The sequence below is a fragment of the Coregonus clupeaformis genome, chromosome 35, assembly GCF_020615455.1.
Source record: "Coregonus clupeaformis isolate EN_2021a chromosome 35, ASM2061545v1, whole genome shotgun sequence".
In the NCBI taxonomy this organism is placed as follows: Eukaryota; Metazoa; Chordata; class Actinopteri; order Salmoniformes; family Salmonidae; genus Coregonus; species Coregonus clupeaformis.
The window spans coordinates 35,863,098-35,886,109 of NC_059226.1; the positions used below are offsets into that span (position 1 = coordinate 35,863,098).

Here is a 23,012-nt window from a genome sequence, read left to right on the forward strand (position 1 = left end):
TACCACAGTCCACCCCTTCTCCACCTGGGCCCAGTGGGATTCGGCTCTCGCTCCCGAGGGCATATGACGGTACACCAGCCGGGTGTCAGGGTTTCCTGCTCCAGGTAGAGCTCTACCTGGCAACCATCCACCCGGCGCCCCCGGGATACGAGAGCGTGTCCACCCTCATCTCCTGTCTGTCGGGGAAGGCGCTCGAGTGGGCCAACGCCGAGTGGGGAGGAATTGACGCTGCATCGGTCCGCTACGAGGAGTTCACCCGCCGCTTCCGGGCGGTATTCGATCATCCACCAGAGGGGAGAGCGGCGGGCGAGCGTCTGTTCCACCTACGACAGGAGAGGAGGAGCGCCCAGGATTTTGCGCTGGAGTTCAGGACATTGGCAGCCAGCGCCGGATGGAATGAGAGGGCCCTGATCGACCACTATCGGTAAAGCCTAAGGGAGGACGTTCGGCGGGAACTGGCCTGCAGGGATACCAATCTCAATCTGGACCAACTGGTGGAGATGTCCATCAGGCTGGATAACCTGTTGGAGACCCGCGGACGTTCTGATCAGGGCTCATTCATTCCATCCCCCAGCACCTCCGACTCTACCCCCATGGAGCTCGGAGGTGCTGCACTTAGGGAGACCAGGAGAGGGGCCGTCCCCTGCACCAACTGTGGCTGCAGAGGACACACTGCGGTTCGGTGCTGGGGAGGGTTCCCAGGGAGTCGAGGCAGTAAGCAGAGCACTGGTCGACCATCTCAGGTGAGTAGGCACCCGACTCACCCAGAGCTCCCTGTTGGTTAGTTGTTTATAGAGGTTGTGTTTCCGGAGTTTTCTCCTCATTCCCAGCATAATGCGCTAGTAGATTCAGGCGCAGCTGGGAATTTTATTGATCGTCAATATTCTCTTAGGTTAGGGATTCCTACTGTTCGTGTTGATGTGACTTTTCCTGTCCACGCATTAGATAGTCGCCCGCTAGGGTCAGGTCTAATCAGGGAGGTTACCGCACCACTCTCTATGAGGACGCAGGGGGGTTATGAGGAGAGGATTAGTCTCTATCTGATTGATTCTCCTGCGTATCCTGTGGTGTTGGGACTTCCCTGGTTAACCACTCATGATCCCACTATTTCCTGGCAACAGAGGGCTCTCAAGGGATGGTCCAGTCAGTGCTCGGGGAGGTGTGTAGGGGTTTCCTTGGGGGCTACTACGGTGGAGAGTCCAAACCAGGTCTCCACAGTGCACATTCCTTCTGAGTATGCCGATTTGGCTCTCGCCTTCAGTAAGAAGAGGGCGACTAAATTACCACCCCATCGTCCAGGGGATTGTGCGATAAATCTCCAGGTAGGCGCTGCACTTCCCCGGAGTCACGTGTATCCTCTGTCACAGGCGGAGAAGGCGGCTATGGAAACATATGTCTCCGAATCGCTGAGACAGGGATACATTCGGCCTTCCACTTCACCTGATTCCTCAAGTTTCTTTTTCGTGAAGAAGAAGGATGGTGGGTTACGCCCGTGCATTGATTACCGTGGGCTTAATCAGATCGCTGTCAAGTACAGCTATCCCTTACCTCTGATAGCATGTATGACGGAATCACTGCACGGAGCCCGCTTCTTCACGAAATTGGATCTCAGGAGCGCGTACAATCTGGTGCGTATTCGGGAGGGAGATGAGTGGAAGACGGCTTTCAGCACTACCTCAGGACACTATGAGTACCTCGTCATGCCATACGGGTTGATGAATGCTCCATCAGTCTTCCAAGCCTTCGTCGATGAGATTTTCAGGGATCTGCACGGACAGGGTGTAATGGTGTATATTGATGACATCCTCATATACTCCGCTACACGGGCCGAGCATGTGTCCCTGGTGCGTAAGGTACTTGGACGACTGTTGAAGTATGACCTGTATGCCAAGGCGGAGAAATGCTTGTTCTTTCAGGAGTCCATCTCCTTCCTAGGGTACCACATGTCCGCGTCTGGGGTGAAAATGAAGAGTGACCGCATTTCGGCCGTGCGTAATTGGCCGACACCAACCACGGTGAAGGAGGTGCAGCAATTTTTGGGATTTGCCAATTACTACCGGAGGTTTATCCGGGGCTTTGGTCAGGTAGCGGCTCCCATTACCTCATTGCTGAAGGGGGGACCGGTGCGTTTGCGGTGGTCAGCTGAGGCGGACAGGGCTTTCAATCGTCTGAAGAGCCTGTTTACCTCGGCTCCAGTGCTGGCTCATCCGGATCCCTCCTTGGCCTTCACGGTTGAGGTGGACGCGTCGGAGGCTGGGATAGGTGCTGTACTTTCCCAGCGCTCGGGCACACCACCCAAGCTCCGCCCCTGTGCGTTCTTTTCTAAGAAACTCAGTCCGGCGGAGCGCAACTATGATGTGGGGGACCGAGAGCTGTTGGCCGTGGTCCAAGCCCTGAAAACGTGGAGACATTGTCTTGAGGGGGCTAACCAACCTTTTCTCATTTTGGCTGACCACCGCAATCTGGAGTACATCTGGGCGGCGAAGAGATTAAACCCTCGCCAGGCAAGGTGGTCAATGTTTCTCACCCGTTTTTGTTTCACCCTTTCGTACAGGCCAGGCTCCCAGAATGCTAAGGCAGATGCTCTGTCCCGACTGTATGACACAGAGGAGAGTTCCGTGGAGCCCACTCCCATACTTCCGGCGTCGTGTCTGGTGGCACCGGTGGTGTGGGAAGTGGACGCGGACATCGAGCGGCCGATGCGTAACGAACCCACTCCTCCCCAGTGTCCAGAGGGTTGTGTGTACGTTCCGCTGGAGGTCCGCGATCGGTTGATCTATTGGGCTCACACGTCACCCTCCTCTGGTCATCCTGGTATCGGTCGGACAGTGCATTGTCTTAGTGGGAAGTACTGGTGGCCCACCTTAGCTAAGGATGTGAGGGTTTATGTTTCTTCCTGCTCGGTGTGCGCCCAGTGTAAGGCTCCTAGACACCTGCCCAGAGGGAAATTGCAACCCCTACCCATTCCACAATGACCGTGGTCCCACCTATCGGTGGATTTCGTGACGGATCTTCCTCCCTCACAAGGGAATACCACGATCCTGGTCATTGTGGATCGGTTTTCTAAGTCCTGCTGCCTCATTCCTCTGCCCGGTCTCCCTACGGCCCTACAGACTGCTGAGGCCCTATTTACACACGTCTTCTGGCACTATGGGATACCTGAGTATATATTGTCTGATCGGGGTTCCCAGTTCACCTCGAGGGTTTGGAGGGCGTTCATGGAACGTCTGGGAGTCTCGGTCAGCCTTACCTCAGGGTTTCACCCCCAAAGTAACGGGCAGGTGGAGAGAGTCAACCAGAAGGTGGGTAGGTTTCTGAGGTCGTATTGCCAGGACCGGCGGGGGGAGTGGTCGGCGTTCCTCCCCTGGGCAGAGATAGCCCAAAACTCACTCTGCCACTCCTCCACTAACCTTACTCCATTCCAGTGTGTATTAGGTTATCAGCCGGTTCTGGCACCATGGCATCAGAGCCAGATCGAGGCACCTGCGGTGGATGAATGGTTTCGGCGCTCGCAGGAGACCTGGAACGTTACCCATGTATGCCTGCAGCGGGCCATCGGGTGGCAGAAGGCGAGCGCCGACCCCCACCGCAGTGAGGCTCCGGTGTATGCACCGGGGGACCGGGTCTGGCTCTCGACCCGAAACCTGCCCCTTCGCCTGCCCTGCCGGAAGCTGGGTCGGCGGTTTGTGGGGCCTTTCAAAGTCCTGAGGAGATTGAACGAGGTATGTTCTAGGTTACAGCTTCCTCCTGAGTATCGTATTAACCCCTCGTTCCATGTGTCTCTCCTCAGGCCGGTGGTAGCTGGTCCACTCCAGGAGTCTGAGATACGGGAGGTCCCTCCGCCCCCACTGGACATCGAGGGGGCACCGGCGTACTCGGTCCGTTCCATCTTAGATACGAGGCGTCAGGTGGGAGGCCTGCAGTATCTCGTGGAGTGGGAGGGGTATGGTCCGGAGGAGCGGTGCTGGGTCCCTAGGAGGGACATCCTCGATCCCTCCATGTTGAGGGATTTCCACCGTAGTCATCCGACTTGCCTCGCGCCGCGTCCTCCTGGCCATCCCCGAGGCCGGTGTCGACGCACGGCTGGAGCCGCGCGTCAGGAGGGGGGTACTGTCACGGATTCTGCCGAGGCTGCCCCTCCTCCTTGTCGGGCAGGCTGCGGCGTTCGTCGTCACCGGAATACTAGCTGCTGCCGATCTATGTTATATGTGTCTATGTTGCACCTGTTGTCTATGTCACACACCTGTTTCCCATTTGTGTAATCACGCCTACCCTATTTAACCCAGGTGCTCCCAATGTGTCTTGTGTGTGGTTGTTTTTCGTTTTGTGTGTCGTTTGGTGAGCGGGTTAGTTCCTTCCTGCGTGAAGGTATTGCTGTGTTGTTTTCTTTAAAGTAAAGTACGTTTCCTCGAGTTCTGTGTCCTGCGCCTGACTTCGATCCACCGCATTACACTGACACTCGTTACAGCAGTAAAGTATCTCGTTAAAGAGAAGAGATGGTTGTTGGTTGGCCTGGGGAGGTAGGAGGCTAAGAGCTGAGCAAAAATCTATAATGAATTAGCATTGATTTGAGCTGGAATAGCTGCATTAGGCTAGCAGGCATTATTCTAAGAATAGGCATCTTGATGCTACAGTCAGGACCCTGGGAGAAGAGAGAGTATAACACAGAATAAGAAATGAAACATATGTAGGAAGATGATCAGACCAATCTACTCATCAGAGTCACAACACAACCCTATACATCCACTTCTCAGGTCATTCATGTCAGCTTACCATCTTAATATGTCTACATATTTGGTGATGCAGTACTGTCTCTCAAAGCTGCTATGTCCTCAGAGCTAATCCAAAGCAACAGTGTTATTATTGCAGTGTACTACACATACTTTAAGCATGGTAACAGAAATTAAGATATGGGGGAAAGGAATTCAAAACAGACTGACCATATTAGCCAGCAACATACTGCTGCAGGAAATAACCACTATGCTAATCTGTAACCCAAATAGCTCAAGACATACACAGATAAATATAAACAGACATGTACTCAAATATACACACACACACACGAGTACACACGCCCCTCTTCCACACACACACAAATATATATTAAATATAAACACATACCAAAGTGTACACAAATACACACACAAAACCACACACGTAGGCTACTCACAAGCATACACAACACACATACACCCCTCCTCCACACACACACACACACACACACACTGTGATCTCTCATTGACTCAGGTCTGCAGATTACATTACAGTCTTTGATTTACTGTATCACAGACATGATGAGTATTCCAGCAGTCTTTCACCAGACCACAGGTACACTTAGGGAGGCATTCTACAGCTTTACCACTCTGGTGAAATAGAAAGACCCTAATTCATTCACTGGAAATGACAGTGGAACACTTTAAAAGTCTTTGTTGAGTGTTATGTGAACATATCTATAGTTAAACTAATTAAATGAATACTGGTATACTGGTACATAAAGGTGAGGGAAACACCATGGGTAGGCTACAGCATGGGTAGGCAACTAGATTCAGCCACGGGCCGATTTTTTAAACAATCATTTAATACCTTGAATTACATTACATACGTCTTTTAGGAACATATTTCCTAATTTAAACACATTTTAAGCTGAATTCCTTTTTTGACCCAAAACTAAAATTAAATTAAATGAATCACTCGCAGGCCGGTTTTGGCCCGCGAGCCGTCTGTTGCCGACCCGTGCTACAGCAATGGACTATGGGAATGTCTAGTTTTAAACCAATCCACCAACACCCCCCCCCCAGTCTGGCCTCTCAATAAACACCTGTAGCCTAGTAGTACCATACCTGTACTGTATGAGTATGACTAGCTTTATAACTACAGTACCAAAATAGAACATAATGACTAGCTTTATAACTACAGTACCAAATTGGAACATAATGACTAGCTTTACAACTACAGTACCAAAATAGAACAGAATGACTAGCTTTATAACTACAGTACCAAAATAGAACAGAATGACTAGCTTTACAACTACAGTACCAAATTAGAACATAATGACTAGCTTTACAACTACAGTACCAGAATAGAACAGAATGACTAGCTTTATAACTACAGTACCAGAATAGAACAGAATGACTAGCTTTATAACTACAGTACCAGAATAGAACAGAATGACTAGCTTTATAACTACAGTACCAGAATAGAACAGAATGACTAGCTTTACAACTACAGTACCAGAATATAACAGAATGACTAGCTTTATAACTACAGTACCAGAATATAACAGAATGACTAGCTTTATAACTACAGTACCAGAATAGAACAGAATGACTAGCTTTATAACTATAGTACCAGAACAGAATGACTAGCTTTACAACTACAATACCAGAATAGAACAGAATGACTAGCTTTATAACTACAGTACCAGAACAGAACAGAATGACTAGCTTTAAAACTACAGTACCAGAACAGAATGACTAGCTTTATAACTACAGTACCAGAACAGAACAGAATGACTAGCTTTATAACTACAGTACCAGAACAGAACAGAATGAATAGCTTTATAACTACAGTACCAGAACAGAATGACTACCTTTATAACTACAGTACCAGAACAGAATGACTAGCTTTATAACTACAGTACCAGACCAGAACAGAATGACTAGCTTTATAACTACAGTACCAGAACAGAACAGAATGACTAGCTTTATAACTATAGTCCCAGAACAGAATGACTAGCTTTATAACTACAGTACCAGACCAGAATGACTAGCTTTATAACTATAGTAATAGAACAGAATGACTAGCTTTATAACTACAGTACCAGACGAGAACAGAATGACTAGCTTTATAACTACAGTACCAGAACAGAATGACTAGCTTTATAACTACAGTACCAGACCAGAACAGAATGACTAGCTTTATAACTACAGTACCAGACCAGAACAGAATGACTAGCTTTATAACTACAGTACCAGAACAGAACAAAATGACTAACTTTATAGCTACAGTACCAGAACAGAATGACTAGCTTTATAACTACAGTACCAGAACAGAACAGAATGACTAGCTTTATAACTACAGTACCAGAACAGAGCAGAATGACTAGCTTTATAACTACAGTACCAGAACAGAACAGAATGACTAGCTTTATAACTACAGTACCAGACCAGAACAGAATGACTAGCTTTATAACTACAGTACCAGAACAGAACAAAATGACTAACTTTATAGCTACAGTACCAGAACAGAATGACTAGCTTTATAACTATAGTACCAGACCAGAACAGAATGACTAGCTTTATAACTACAGTACCAGAACAGAATGACTAGCTTTATAACTACAGTACCAGACCAGAACAGAATGACTAGCTTTATAACTACAGTACCAGAACAGAATGACTAGCTTTATAACTACAGTACCAGAACAGAAAAAATTGACTAGCTTTATAACTACAGTACCAGAACAGAATGACTAGCTTTATAACTACAGTATCAGAACAGAATGACTAGCTTTATAACTATAGTACCAGAACAGAATGACTAGCTTTATAACTATAGTACCAGAACATAATGACTAGCTTTATAACTACAGTACCAGAACAGAATGACTAGCTTTATAAATACAGTACCAGAACAGAATGACTAGCTTTATAACTATAGTACCAGACCAGAACAGAATGACTAGCTTTATAACTACAGTACCAGAACAGAATGACTAGCTTTATAACTACAGTACCAGAACAGAATGACTAGCTTTATAACTACAGTACCAGACCAGAACAGAATGACTAGCTTTATAACTACAGTCCCAGACCAGAACAGAATGACTAGCTTTATAACTACAGTACCAGAACAGAATGACTAGCTTTATAACTACAGTACCAGAACAGAATGGCTAGCTTTATAACTGTAGTACCAGAACAGAACAGAATGACTAGCTTTATAACTATAGTACCAGAAAAGAACAGAATGACCAGCTTTATAACTATAGTACCAGAGCAGAATGACTAGCTTTATAACTACAGTACCAGAACAGTATGACTAGCTTAATAACGACAGTACCAGAACAGAATGACCAGCTTTATAACTATAGTACCAGAACAGAATGACTAGCTTTATAACTACAGTACCAGAACAGTATGACTAGCTTTATAACTACAGTACCAGAACAGAATGACTAGCTTTATAACTACAGTACCAGAACAGAATGACTAGCTTTATAACTACAGTACCAGACCAGAACAGAATGACTAGCTTTATAACTACAGTACCAGAACAGAATGACTAGCTTTATAACTACAGTACCAGACCAGAACAGAATGACTAGCTTTATAACTACAGTAACAGAACAGTATGACTAGCTTTATAACTACAGTACCAGAACAGAATGGCTAGCTTTATAACTACAGTACCAGACCAGAACAGAATGACTAGCTTTATAACTATAGTACCAGAACAGAACAGAATGACTAGCTTGATAACTACAGTACCAGAACAGAATGACTAGCTTTATAACTACAGTACCAGACCAGAACAGAATGACTAGCTTTATAACTATAGTACCAGAACAGAACAGAATGACTAGCTTTATAACTACAGTACCAGAACAGAACAGAATGACTAGCTTTATAACTACAGTACCAGAACAGAACAGAATGACTAGCTTTATAACTATAGTACCAGAACAGAACAGAATGACTAGCTTCATAACTATAGTACCAGAACAGAATGACTGGCTTTATAACTACAGTACCAGACCAGAACAGAATGACTAGCTTTATAACTACAGTACCAGACCAGAACAGAATGACTAGCTTTATAACTACAGTACCAGAACAGAACAGAACAGAATGACTAGCTTTATAACTACAGTACCAGAACAGAACAGAATGACTAGCTTTATAGCTACAGTACCAGAACAGAATGACTAGCTTCATAACTACAGTACCAGAACAGAACAGAATGACTAGCTTTGTAACTACAGTACCAGAACAGAACAGAATGACTAGCTTTATAACTACAGTACCAGAACAGAATGACTAGCTTTATAACTACAGTACCAGACCAGAAAAGAATGACTAGCTTTATAACGACAGTACCAGAACAGAATGACTAGCTTTATAACTACAGTACCAGAACAGAATGACTAGCTTTATAACTACAGTACCAGAACAGAATGGCTAGCTTTATAACTACAGTACCAGAACAGAACAGAATGACTAGCTTTATAACTACAGTACCAGACCAGAACAGAATGACTAGCTTTATAACTACAGTACCAGAACAGAATGACTAGCTTTATAACTACAGTACCAGACCAGAAAAGAATGACTAGCTTTATAACGACAGTACCAGAACAGAATGACTAGCTTTATAACTACAGTCCCAGAACATAATGACTAGCTTTATAACTACAGTACCAGAACAGAATGACTAGCTTTATAACTATAGTACCAGAACAGAATGACTAGCTTTATAACTACAGTACCAGACCAGAACAGAATGACTAGCTTTATAACTACAGTACCAGAACAGAATGACTAGCTTTATAACTATAGTACAAGAACATAATGACTAGCTTTATAACTATAATACCAGAACAGAATGACTAGCTTTATAACTATAGTACAAGAACATAATGACTAGCTTTATAACTACAGTACCAGAACAGAATGACTAGCTTTATAACTATAGTACCAGAACAGAATGACTAGCTTTATAACTACAGTACCAGACCAGAACAGAATGACTAGCTTCATAACTACAGTACCAGAACAGAATGACTAGCTTTATAACTACAGTAACAGAACAGTATGAATAGCTTTATAACTACAGTACCAGAACAGAATTACTAGCTTTATAACTACAGTACCAGACCAGAACAGAATGACTAGCTTTATAACTACAGTACCAAACCAGAACAGAATGACTAGCTTTATAACTACAGTACAAGACCAGAACAGAATGACTAGCTTTATAGCTACAGTTCCAGAACAGAATGACTAGCTTTATAACTACAGTACCAGAACAGAATGACTAGCTTTATAACTACAGTACCAGAACAGAACAGTATGACTAGCTTTATAACTACAGTACCAGACCAGAACAGAATGACTAGCTTTATAAATACAGTACCAGAACAGAATGACTAGCTTTATAACTACAGTACCAGAACAGAACAGAATGACTAGCTTTATAACTACAGTACCAGAACAGAATGACTAGCTTTAAAACTACAGTACCAGAACAGAACAGAATGACTAGCTTTATAACTATAGTACCAGAACAGAATGACTAGCTTTATAACTACAGAACCAGAACAGAACAGTATGACTAGCTTCATAACTATAGTACCAGAACAGAATGACTAGCTTTATAACTATAGTACCAGAACAGAATGACTAGCTTTATAACTACAGTACCAGACCAGAACAGAATGACTAGCTTTATAACTACAGTACCAGACCAGAATGACTAGCTTTATAACTATAGTACCTGATCAGAACAGAATGACTAGCTTTATAGCTACAGTACCAGAACAGAATGACTAGCTTCATAACTACAGTACCAGAACAGAACAGAATGACTAGATTTATAACTACAGTACCAGAACAGAACAGAATGACTAGCTTTATAACTATAGTACCAGACCAGAACAGAATGACTAGCTTTTTAACTAGAGTACCAGAACAGAATGACTAGCTTTATAACTACAGTACCAGACCAGAACAGACGAACAGAATGACTAGCTTAATAACGACAGTACCAGAACAGAATGACTAGCTTTATAACTACAGTACCAGAACAGAACAGAATGACTAGCTTTATAACTACAGTACCAGAACAGAATGACTAGCATTATAACTATAGTACCAGAACATAATGACTAGCTTTATAACTACAGTACCAGAACAGAATGACTAGCTTTATAACTACAGTACCAGAACAGAATGACTAGCTTTATAACTACAGTACCAGAACAGAATGACTAGCTTTATAACTACAGTACCAGAACAGAACAGTATGACTAGCTTTATAAGTACAGTACCAGAACAGAACAGAATGACTAGCTTTATAACTACAGTACCAGACCAGAACAGAATGACTAGCTTTATAACTACAGTACCAGAACAGAATGACTAGCTTTATAACTACAGTACCAGAACAGAATGACTAGCTTTATAACTACAGTACCAGAACAGAATGACTAGCTTTATAACTACAGTACCAGAACAGAACAGAATGACTAGCTTTATAACTACAGTACCAGAACAGAACAGTATGACTAGCTTCATAACTATAGTACCAGACCAGAACAAAATGACTAGCTTTATAACTACAGTACCAGAACAGAATGACTAGCTTTATAACTACAGTACCAGAACAGAATGACTAACTTTATAACTACAGTACCAGAACAGAACAGTATGACTAGCTTTATAACTAAAGTACAAGAACAGAATGACTAGCTTTATAACTATAGTACCAGAACAGAATGACTAGCTTTATAACTACAGTACCAGACCAGAACAGAATGACTAGCTTTATAACTACAGTACCAGACCAGAACAGAATGACTAGCTTTATAACTACAGTACCAGAACAGAACAGTATGACTAGCTTCATAACTATAGTACCAGAACAGAATGACTAGCTTTATAACTATAGTACCAGAACAGAACAGAATGATTAGCTTTATAACTATAGTACCAGAACAGAATGACTAGCTTTATAACTACAGTACCAGACCAGAACAGAATGACTAGCTTTATAACTACAGTACCAGACCAGAACAGAATGACTAGCTTTATAACTACAGTACCAGACCAGAACAGAATGACTAGCTTTATAACTACAGTTCCAGAACAGAATGACTAGCTTTATAACTACAGTACCAGAACAGAATGACTAGCTTTATAACTACAGTACCAGAACAGAACAGTATGACTAGCTTTATAACTACAGTACCAGACCAGAACAGAATGACTAGCTTTATAACTACAGTACCAGAACAGAATGACTAGCTTTATAACTACAGTACCAGAACAGAACAGAATGACTAGCTTTATAACTACAGTACCAGAACTGAATGACTAGCTTTAAAACTACAGTACCAGAACAGAACAGAATGACTAGCTTTATAACTATAGTACCAGAACAGAATGACTAGCTTTATAACTACAGAACCAGAACAGAACAGTATGACTAGCTTCATAACTATAGTACCAGAACAGAATGACTAGCTTTATAACTATAGTACCAGAACAGAATGACTAGCTTTATAACTACAGTACCAGACCAGAACAGAATGACTAGCTTTATAACTACAGTACCAGACCAGAATGACTAGCTTTATAACTATAGTACCTGATCAGAACAGAATGACTAGCTTTATAGCTACAGTACCAGAACAGAATGACTAGCTTCATAACTACAGTACCAGAACAGAACAGAATGACTAGATTTATAACTACAGTACCAGAACAGAACAGAATGACTAGCTTTATAACTACAGTACCAGACCAGAACAGAATGACTAGCTTTTTAACTACAGTACCAGAACAGAATGACTAGCTTTATAACTACAGTACCAGACCAGAACAGAATGACTAGCTTAATAACGACAGTACCAGAACAGAATGACTAGCTTTATAACTACAGTACCAGAACAGAACAGAATGACTAGCTTTAAAACTACAGTACCAGAACAGAATGACTAGCATTATAACTATAGTACCAGAACATAATGACTAGCTTTATAACTACAGTACCAGAACAGAATGACTAGCTTTATAACTACAGTACCAGAACAGTATGACTAGCTTTATAACTACAGTACCAGAACAGAATGACTAGCTTTATAACTATAGTACCAGACCAGAACAGAATGACTAGCTTTATAACTACAGTACCAGAACAGAATGACTAGCTTTAAAACTACAGTACCAGAACAGAATGACTAGCTTTATAACTACAGTACCAGAACAGAATGACTAGCTTTATAACTATAGTACCAGACCAGAACAGAATGACTAGCTTTATAACTACAGTACCAGAACAGAATGACTAGCTTTAAAACTACAGTACCAGAACAGAACAGAATGACTAGCTTTATAACTACAGTACCAGAACAGAATGACTAGCTTTATAACTACAGTACCAGAACAGAATGACTAGCTTTATAACTACAGTACCAGAACAGAATGACTAGATTTATAACTACAGTACCAGAACAGAACAGTATGACTAGCTTTATAACTACAGTACCAGAACAGAACAGAATGACTAGCTTTATAACTACAGTACCAGACCAGAACAGAATGACTAGCTTTATAACTACAGTACCAGAACAGAATGACTAGCTTTATAACTACAGTACCAGAACAGAACAGAATGACTAGCTTTATAACTACAGTACCAGAACAGAATGACTAGCTTTATAACTACAGTACCAGAACAGAACAGAATGACTAGCTTTATAACTACAGTACCAGAACAGAACAGTATGACTAGCTTCATAACTATAGTACCAGACCAGAACAAAATGCCTAGCTTTATAACTACAGTACCAGAACAGAATGACTAGCTTTATAACTACAGTACCAGAACATTATGACTAGCTTTATAACTACAGTACCAGAACAGAATGACTAGCTTTATAACTACAGTACCAGAACAGTATGACTAGCTTTATAACTACAGTACCAGAACAGAATGACTAGCTTTATAACTATAGTACCAGACCAGAACAGAATGACTAGCTTTATAACTACAGTACCAGAACAGAATGACTAGCTTTAAAACTACAGTACCAGAACAGAACAGAATGACTAGCTTTATAACTACAGTACCAGAACAGAATGACTAGCTTTATAACTACAGTACCAGAACAGTATGACTAGCTTTATAACTACAGTACCAGGACAGAATGACTAGCTTTATAACTATAGTACCAGAACAGAATGACTAGCTTTATAACTACAGTACCAGAACAGAATGACTAGCTTTATAACTACAGTACCAGAACAGAACAGTATGACTAGCTTTATAACTACAGTACCAGAACAGAACAGAATGACTAGCTTTATAACTACAGTACCAGACCAGAACAGAATGACTAGCTTTATAACTACAGTACCAGAACAGAATGACTAGCTTTATAACTACAGTACCAGAACAGAACAGAATGACTAGCTTTATAACTACAGTACCAGAACAGAACAGAATGACTAGCTTTATAACTACAGTACCAGACCAGAACAGAATGACTAGCTTTATAACTATAGTACCAGAACAGAATGACTAGCTTTATAACTATTGTACCAGAACAGAATGACTAGCTTTATAACTACAGTACCAGAACAGAATGACTAGCTTTATAACTACAGTACCAGAACAGAATGACTAGCTTTATAACTACAGTACCAGAACAGAACAGAATGACTAGCTTTATAACTACAGTACCAGAACAGAATGACTAGCTTTAGAACTACAGTACCAGAACAGAATGGCTAGCTTTATAACTACAGTACCAGAACAGTATGACTAGCTTTATAACTACAGTACCAGAACAGAACAGAATGACTAGCTTTATAACTACAGTACCAGAACAGAACGACTAGCTTTATAACTATAGTACCAGAACAGAACAGAATGACCAGCTTTATAACTATAGTACCAGAACAGAATGACTAGCTTTATAACTACAGTACCAGAACAGTATGACTAGCTTTATAACTACAGTACCAGAACAGAATGACTAGCTTTATAACTACAGTACCAGACCAGAACAGAATGACTAGCTTTATAACTACAGTACCAGAACAGAACAGAATGACTAGCTTTATAACTACAGTACCAGAACAGAATGACTAGCTTTATAACTATAGTACCAGACCAGAACAGAATGACTAGCTTTATAACTACAGTACCAGACCAGAACAGAATGACTAGCTTTATAACTACAGTACCAGAACAGAACAGAATGACTAGCTTTATAACTACAGTACCAGAACAGAATGACTAGTTTTATAACTACAGTACCAGAACAGAATGACTAGCTTTATAACTACAGTACCAGAACAGAATGACTAGTTTTATAACTACAGTACCAGAACAGAATGACTAGCTTTATAACTATAGTACCAGACCAGAACAGAATGACTAGCTTTATAACTACAGTACCAGAACAGAACAGAATGACTAGCTTTATAACTACAGTACCAGAACAGAATGACTAGCTTTATAACTACAGTACCAGAACAGAATGACTAGTTTTATAACTACAGTACCAGAACAGAATGACTAGCTTTATAACTACAGTACCAGAACAGAATGACTAGTTTTATAACTACAGTACCAGAACATAATGACTAGCTTTATAACTATAGTCCCAGAACAGAACAGAATGACTAGCTTTATAACTATAGTACCAGAACAGAATGTCTAGCTTTATAACTATAGTACCAGAACAGAATGACTAGCTTTATAACTACAGTACCAGAACAGTATGACTAGCTTTATAACTACAGTACCAGAACAGAATGACTAGCTTTATAACTACAGTACCAGAACAGTATGACTAGCTTTATAACTACAGTACCAGAACAGAATTACTAGCTTTATAACTATAGTACCAGAACAGAACAGTATGACTAGCTTGATAACTATAGTACCAGAACAGAATGACTAGCTTTATAACTACAGTACCAGACCAGAACAGAATGACTAGCTTTATAACTACAGTACCAGATCAGAACAGAATGACTAGCTTTATAACTACAGTACCAGAACAGAACAGAATGACTAGCTTTATAACTACAGTACCAGAACAGAATGACTAGCTTTATAACTACAGTACCAGAACAGAACAGAATGACTAGCTTTATAACTATAGTACCAGAACAGAACAGAATGACTAGCTTGATAACTATAGTACCAGAACAGAATGACTAGCTTTATAACTACAGTACCAGACCAGAACAGAATGACTAGCTTTATAACTACAGTACCAGACCAGAACAGAATGACTAGCTTTATAACTACAGTACCAGAACAGAATGACTAGCTTTATAACTACAGTACCAGAACAGAACAGAATGACTAGCTTTATAACTATAGTACCAGAACAGAACAGAATGACTAGCTTTATAACTACAGTACCAGAACAGAATGACTAGCTTTATAACTACAGTACCAGACCAGAACAGAATGACTAGCTTTATAACTACAGTACCAGAACAGAACAGAATGACTAGCTTCATAACTACAGTACCAGAACAGAATGACTAGCTTTATAACTATAGTAATAGAACAGAATGACTAGCTTTATAACTACAGTACCAGACCAGAACAGAATGACTAGCTTTATAACTACAGTACCAGAACAGAACAGAATGACTAGCTTTATAACTACAGTATCAGAACAGAACAGAATGACTAGCTTTATAACTATAGTACCAGAACAGAACAGAATGACTAGCTTTATAACTACAGTACCAGAACAGAATGACTAGCTTTATAACTATAGTACCAGAACAGAATGACTAGCTTTATAACTATAGTACCAGAACAGAATGACTAGCTTTATAACTACAGTACCAGAACAGAACAGAATGACTAGCTTTATAACTATAGTACCAGAACATAATGACTAGCTTTATAACTATAGTACCAGAACAGAATGACTAGCCTCTCTTGTCAGGCTTATAGCATTACTATGAAGAGACAGGGTTGGAAGTGAGACTACAGTATGACATTATACAAAGGGTGGGTCTAATCCTGGATGCTGATTGGTTAAAAACGCATTCCAGCAGGTGTCTATTCCACTGTCTCATCAACCCAGCCAGGCAATGTATAAACTTGATCTCCACTATAAAAAGCATCTAGACATTATCTCCCATTTCTTTTAGACTAACATTTAGTTTTCAACACCAGAGATTTGTATAAACCTTGCCGTCTGTCTCTCCGACATTTGCAACATTTATTCAATATTGAAATTCGATCTCCAGCTGTCCTATAGTAATGAACGTGTCGGGAGTCGGGATGAGACAGACAGGCAGACAGCTTTTCTCAGCCAGTCGAAATCATGAATCAGCTGGCAACATTTTTATGGATATATACAAAGAAATATCAATAGAAAACAGGTAAAACTAAACGAAATGCAGCTAGTTTGCAGTCTTTCCAGCTTCAGTTTGAAGTGATTGTGTTAGCTGTGTTGTTGGCTAGCTCCTCTGAACAACAGTGTCCTGACGAGAGAGCACATTTTCTATGCCAGGCGAAATCGCACATCATTAGCTCATTGTTATTGATGTGTCCAAATAAATGTCACTAGAAAACAGCTTAAACAAACGCAAATGCAGCTACTTTGCTGTTATTCTGGCTGTACTGTTTGACGTGACTGTAAGTTAGCCGTAGTTGGCAAGCTAGCAAGCAAGGGATAAGAATGTTACCAGCCAGTATGGCAATGGAACATTTAGAACGAATGACTGGGTCGCGTACATAGATACAGAACAAAAATATTTAACGACTGGGTCGCGTCTCTGGCAACCGAACCGATTGAACAAATGACCAGACGGCTTGGGTAGCAACCTTAGATTTGTGTCGGGACTATATCTCGTGGAAGGATGAAATAGTATGAATAAATTCATCAAAATAAAGTTTTTTTATTAAACTATGTCAATCATTATTTGAATATGTTGGTAACAGGTTGTATAAAAGTGATAATGCCCTCGAACCCGTGTTTGGAGGATATATGGCACAGTTTGCCGGCCCTACCCGTGCCAATATATCCTCCAAACCGTGCCAATATATCCTCCAAACCGTGCCAATATATCCTCCAAACCGTGCCAATATATCCTCCAAACCGTGCCAATATATCCTCCAAACCGTGCCAATATATCCTCCAAACCGTGCCAATATATCCTCCAAACCGTGCCAATATATCCTCCAAACCGTGCCAATATATCCTCCAAACCGTGCCAATATATCCTTCAAATTATCACTTAAATAAACACCCTACTACACTAGCTTTGACTACCAATACAGTATTACTGGTACAGACTTTAGCCCACCTGTCCTTTCCGGAAACAGACAGAGGCCCTCATCACCAGGGTGGTGACATACAGAGGGGAGATTTATATGAATCATTACACCTCAGTACACCACCCTCCACATAGTCACCATCAAAACCGGAAAAAAACATTGTTATTTTCTGCTAAAAGTTAGGGTTAAAAGTTAAGGTTAAATGTATTAGTATTACTTTGAGTTTTGTTTCCCTAGTCACTATATTCCCTGTAGGTATGTGTTCATGCGTAATACATACTTTTCTGCATTGATCAAACTGTTTCTCTTTATCATTCTCATCAAAACTACTTTTAGTTTGAGGTCATTCATATTAGTTTGTGATACTCATAGATACTCAGAGTTCACAACAAACTCCTGCATAAATTACTCCTCATGCAACTCCTGTGTTGAGCCAACTGTTTTTGTGAAAAGCCTTTTGTTTGGTAGGCCTACCAGGCAGTCCCATAGGAATGTCAGTGTGTAGAGTAGTTCTGCCTAAAGCAGGTGGCGGCATGCACGTCTGTCTACACTGTGTGTCCCAAATGGCAGCCTATTCACTGTATGTATGTATGTATGTATGTATGTATGTATGTATGTATGTGTGTGTGTGTGTGTGTGTGTGTATGTATCTATGTATGTATCTATGTATGTATGTATGTATGTATGTGTGTATGTATGTATGTATGTATATACAGTATGTGTGAATGTATATACCTGTGTATGTATGTGTCTCTTTTGGAGGGGTTGGGTTAAAGGCGGAAGTCAAGTTTCGGTATAATTGACCAATAAAGTAATCTTATAGTACACTACTTTTGATCAGAGCCATATGGGGCCCGGGTCAAAAATGCACTATAAATGGAATAGGGTGCCATTTGGGATGCAACCTCTCTAGCTGTCAGCCTGCCCAGCTGTGTTTAGAGCTATGTCCCATTGAATGGAAAAGACTGGATAGGCAATCAAGGCCTCTAACTTAAACTGTAATGACTATTACAGACAGGGGAAAGTTATGGATAGGCTTAATGATAATGGATTGTATTTATATAACACTTTACATTATGAGGGGCAATGTAACCCCCATCATCCACTATAGCAGGGGTTGTCAAACTCATTCCAAAGAGGGCCTAGTGTCTGCTGGTTTTTGTTTTTTCCTTTCAATTAAGACCTAGACAACCAGCTGAGGGGAGTTCCTTACTAATCAGGGACCTTAATTCATCAATCAAGTACAAGGGAAGAGTGAAAACCTGCAGCCCTTCGTGGAATGAGTTTTACACATATGCACTATAAGCTACCAGTGTGAAGCACTCATCCATTAGAGCTTTAATAGTTATTCCAGAGGAAATACTACTGGAGTATATAGTGTGCAGTACTTATGGTCGATAGACAATCCTAATGTGATAATACTGTAGCTCAGTGGACATCAACAGAGGCTGAGGGACAACAGTGGTGTTAGCTCAGTGGACATCAGCAGAGACTGAGGGACAACAGTGGTGTTAGATCAGTGGACATCAGCAGAGGCTGAGGGACAACAGTGGTGTTAGATCAGTGGACATCAGCAGAGGCTGAGGGACAACAGTGGTGTTAGCTCAGTGGACATCAGCAGAGACTGAGGGACAACAGTGGTGTTAGCTCAGTGGACATCAGCAGAGACTGAGGGACAACAGTGGTGTTAGCTCAGTGGACATCAGCAGAGACTGAGGGACAACAGTGGTGTTAGCTCAGTGGACATCAGCAGAGACTGAGGGACAACAGTGGTGTTAGCTCAGTGGACATCAGCAGAGGCTGAGGGACAACAGTGGTGTTAGCTCAGTGGACATCAGCAGAGGCTGAGGGACAACAGTGGTGTTAGCTCAGTGGACATCAGCAGAGACTGAGGGACAACAGTGGTGTTAGCTCAGTGGACATCAGCAGAGACTGAGGGACAACAGTGGTGTTAGCTCAGTGGACATCAGCAGAGACTGAGGGACAACAGTGGTGTTAGCTCAGTGGACATCAGCAGAGACTGAGGGACAACAGTGGTGTTAGCTCAGTGGACATCAGCAGAGGCTGAGGGACAACAGTGGTGTTAGCTCAGTGGACATCAGCAGAGACTGAGGGACAACAGTGGTGTTAGCTCAGTGGACATCAGCAGAGACTGAGGGACAACAGTGGTGTTAGCTCAGTGGACATCAGCAGAGACTGAGGGACAACAGTGGTGTTAGCTCAGTGGACATCAGCAGAGACTGAGGGACAATAGTGGTGTTAGATCAGTGGACATCAGCAGAGACTGAGGGACAACAGTGGTGTTGAGCACCTGAGGGCAACCCTGTAGGGTCAGAGGTCAGTGAGGAGGCAGTCTGGGATGGGGGCTGCACAGTGCCTGGTTGGATGGATGGATTGGGATTCCCCTTTACATGGGATTTGGCTATAAACATATAGCAGTCAGTGTTTTTCCATCATAGCACACTAGCTATATACAAGGCAGGTTGTCCACAATGCAGGAATTACATCATGGTTACTGGTGAACTAGTTAGACCACCATTTTTACTTTATTCCCACACCACATTGTTGCTTCACCACTCATAAAGCATAACACAATAATGTAGGCCAATCTATGCATGATGCATGTAGTCTACCTGTAAGAAGTTAACATTTGTCATGCAAACCATTCAGACATTATATCCCCAACAGGTTGTGACTTTAACCTTTTTTGATGACATGTTCATGCATTCACTACAAAAGTTATTCATTATAAAAGTTATTATGTTAGGCATGTCTTTCTTATATTATCACATTTAATTGTTATCAACACATTCTTGAGCACTCATGTGGCACAACACTTCTGACAAAGCCCACTGAGATGAGATAAAACTCACAAAGGCTGGCTATGGTCAGGAAACGATTTGTGATGGGGAGATATGTATCATAACATGGTTAGTGACAGTTTGGTCATGCCACGACAATTACAGCTGCCAAGCCCGTCTCAGCGGCTACACTGTAACTACAAAGCTACAATGTAACTACAATGTAGCCTAACTACAATGTAACACTACCGACTAAATAAATGACAGCAATGACTGCAACACAGCAAAAGGAAATGCAGACTGACCCCACTAAATAATAGTAGCCTACTCTTTTATTTATCCAAAATACTTCGCCTACCTTCCAACTGTTTGGTTGGCGAGCTGTTTCATGCGATTAAACTGTTTCTTCATGTTTGCGTCCTTGTTCCACCGTAACCAACAAGTTTCAAGAAGTTGCAAGGCCCACCCTAGGATCCTTTTAGAAAGCAAGTCCAAAAGTTGATCTACGTCGCTGCCATTGTATTGCTGAAAATGTTACGTTGACTCTGCTGCTCGCTACTGCATAGGTGTTGTTGGAGCGTTCTAATAAGAATCGATTGTCATTCCCCGCAATGTTTTTTCCTCTGACAAAGTGAATAGGCAATTACAGGACACAACCCCGTTCAGTTTTCGCTCTTTCTATTTTCACTTTGTGGACTACTCCTATAATCCAAATACTGTGTCGAACAGTGGTGTGTAAAAGGAGGAAGTGCAATTCACTTCCCTACTGTAGGCTAGCCTACATGGCCTACTAGTGAGTGGCATGTGATACCTTGGTAAGCCTACATGGCCTACTAGTGAGTGGCATGTGATACCTTGGTAAAACAACCCTGTCGAAGTGACACACTTGGACTATTATGAGTATGAAAAAACTGACAAAAGAGTGTGTAAAGCAGATTGCTTGAGATGCATTAATGGCTTTCTACCTGTCACACAACTGTTTACTATAGGTTTAAAGGGGCTTATCCACCTATTTGATTCAACAGCAGCACATAATAGGCTTACAATACAGTAGCTAGCGGTCAGGTGAAACTATTTCTCTGTACATTTTTGCTTTTTGAAAATGGTATTGCCATTATGGCAACCCAGGGATGTTCTCAACATGATGAAAACAGTGTTGTTTCTAATGAGTGACTAGGCAGTCAGGCTTACAAAATCATACTCTCAATTCATTAAATAAAGAGCACTATGGCCATGCAATATGTTATTACAATGTTATTATAATGATTTTACAATGTTATGTTACAACAAATTTATTATTACAGTGCAGTGATATGAATTCCACATGGTGACTGAACTTTAATTACTGTTAATAGTAGGTATGTACAAGTCTAACAAATTCCTTGATGTGAACTTCATGAGGTGTTTCATATGGCCATGAAATTTCCACCGGTCATTGATCAGTTGTATGGATTGAGGTAGGTAGAGTGAGCTGATACTAGACCTATACTTGGGGATAATACCTGGAGCCTTCAATGTCTGCTGTCATTTCCAGTGTTCTGCTGCCACCTTGTGGCCATTTGCATGACATGCATAACATGCCTTCTCACAGAATGAGTGTGGAATGTGCATATGTCTTCATTGACTTTGACAAGAAACATAGCATGCCCATGCATACGTTTGTATTTTAAAAGCACTGCAATATACCCTTAGCCCCTTAAGACACTGTCACTAGCTGGCTACCACCAGGTACTCAACCCTGCACCTTAGAGATTGCTGCACTATACTCATAGAGTCATTGAACACTGGTCCCTTTAATAATGTTTATATACTGTTTTGCCCCTTTATTTATATACTGTATTCTAGTCAAGGCTCATCCTATATAACTACTGCTGTACACACCTTTTTTATTCATATACTGTCCATACTGTCTATTCACACCATATATTTTTTTTCCGGACTCTGACATTGCTCGCTCTGATATTTCTGATGTCTTGTTTTTCCCCTTCTTTTTCCTTTTTGGATTATATTTGTATTGTTATTTATTGTTATTTAATTTTATTTTATTATACATCTATTTTTTAAATTGTTAGTTATTACTGCACTGCTGGAGCTAGGAACAGAAGCTTTTCGCTGCACCCACGATAACATCTTCAAATCTGTGTATGGGACCAATAAACTTTGATTTGA

At 41.4% G+C, this 23,012-nt stretch overlaps 1 pseudogene; it reads right to left on the reverse strand.

Annotated features, from left to right (window-relative positions):
- Positions 1-21,624, reverse strand: part of LOC121551652 — a 55,773-nt pseudogene extending 34,149 nt beyond the window's left edge.
- Positions 21,625-23,012: the final 1,388 nt, after the last annotated feature.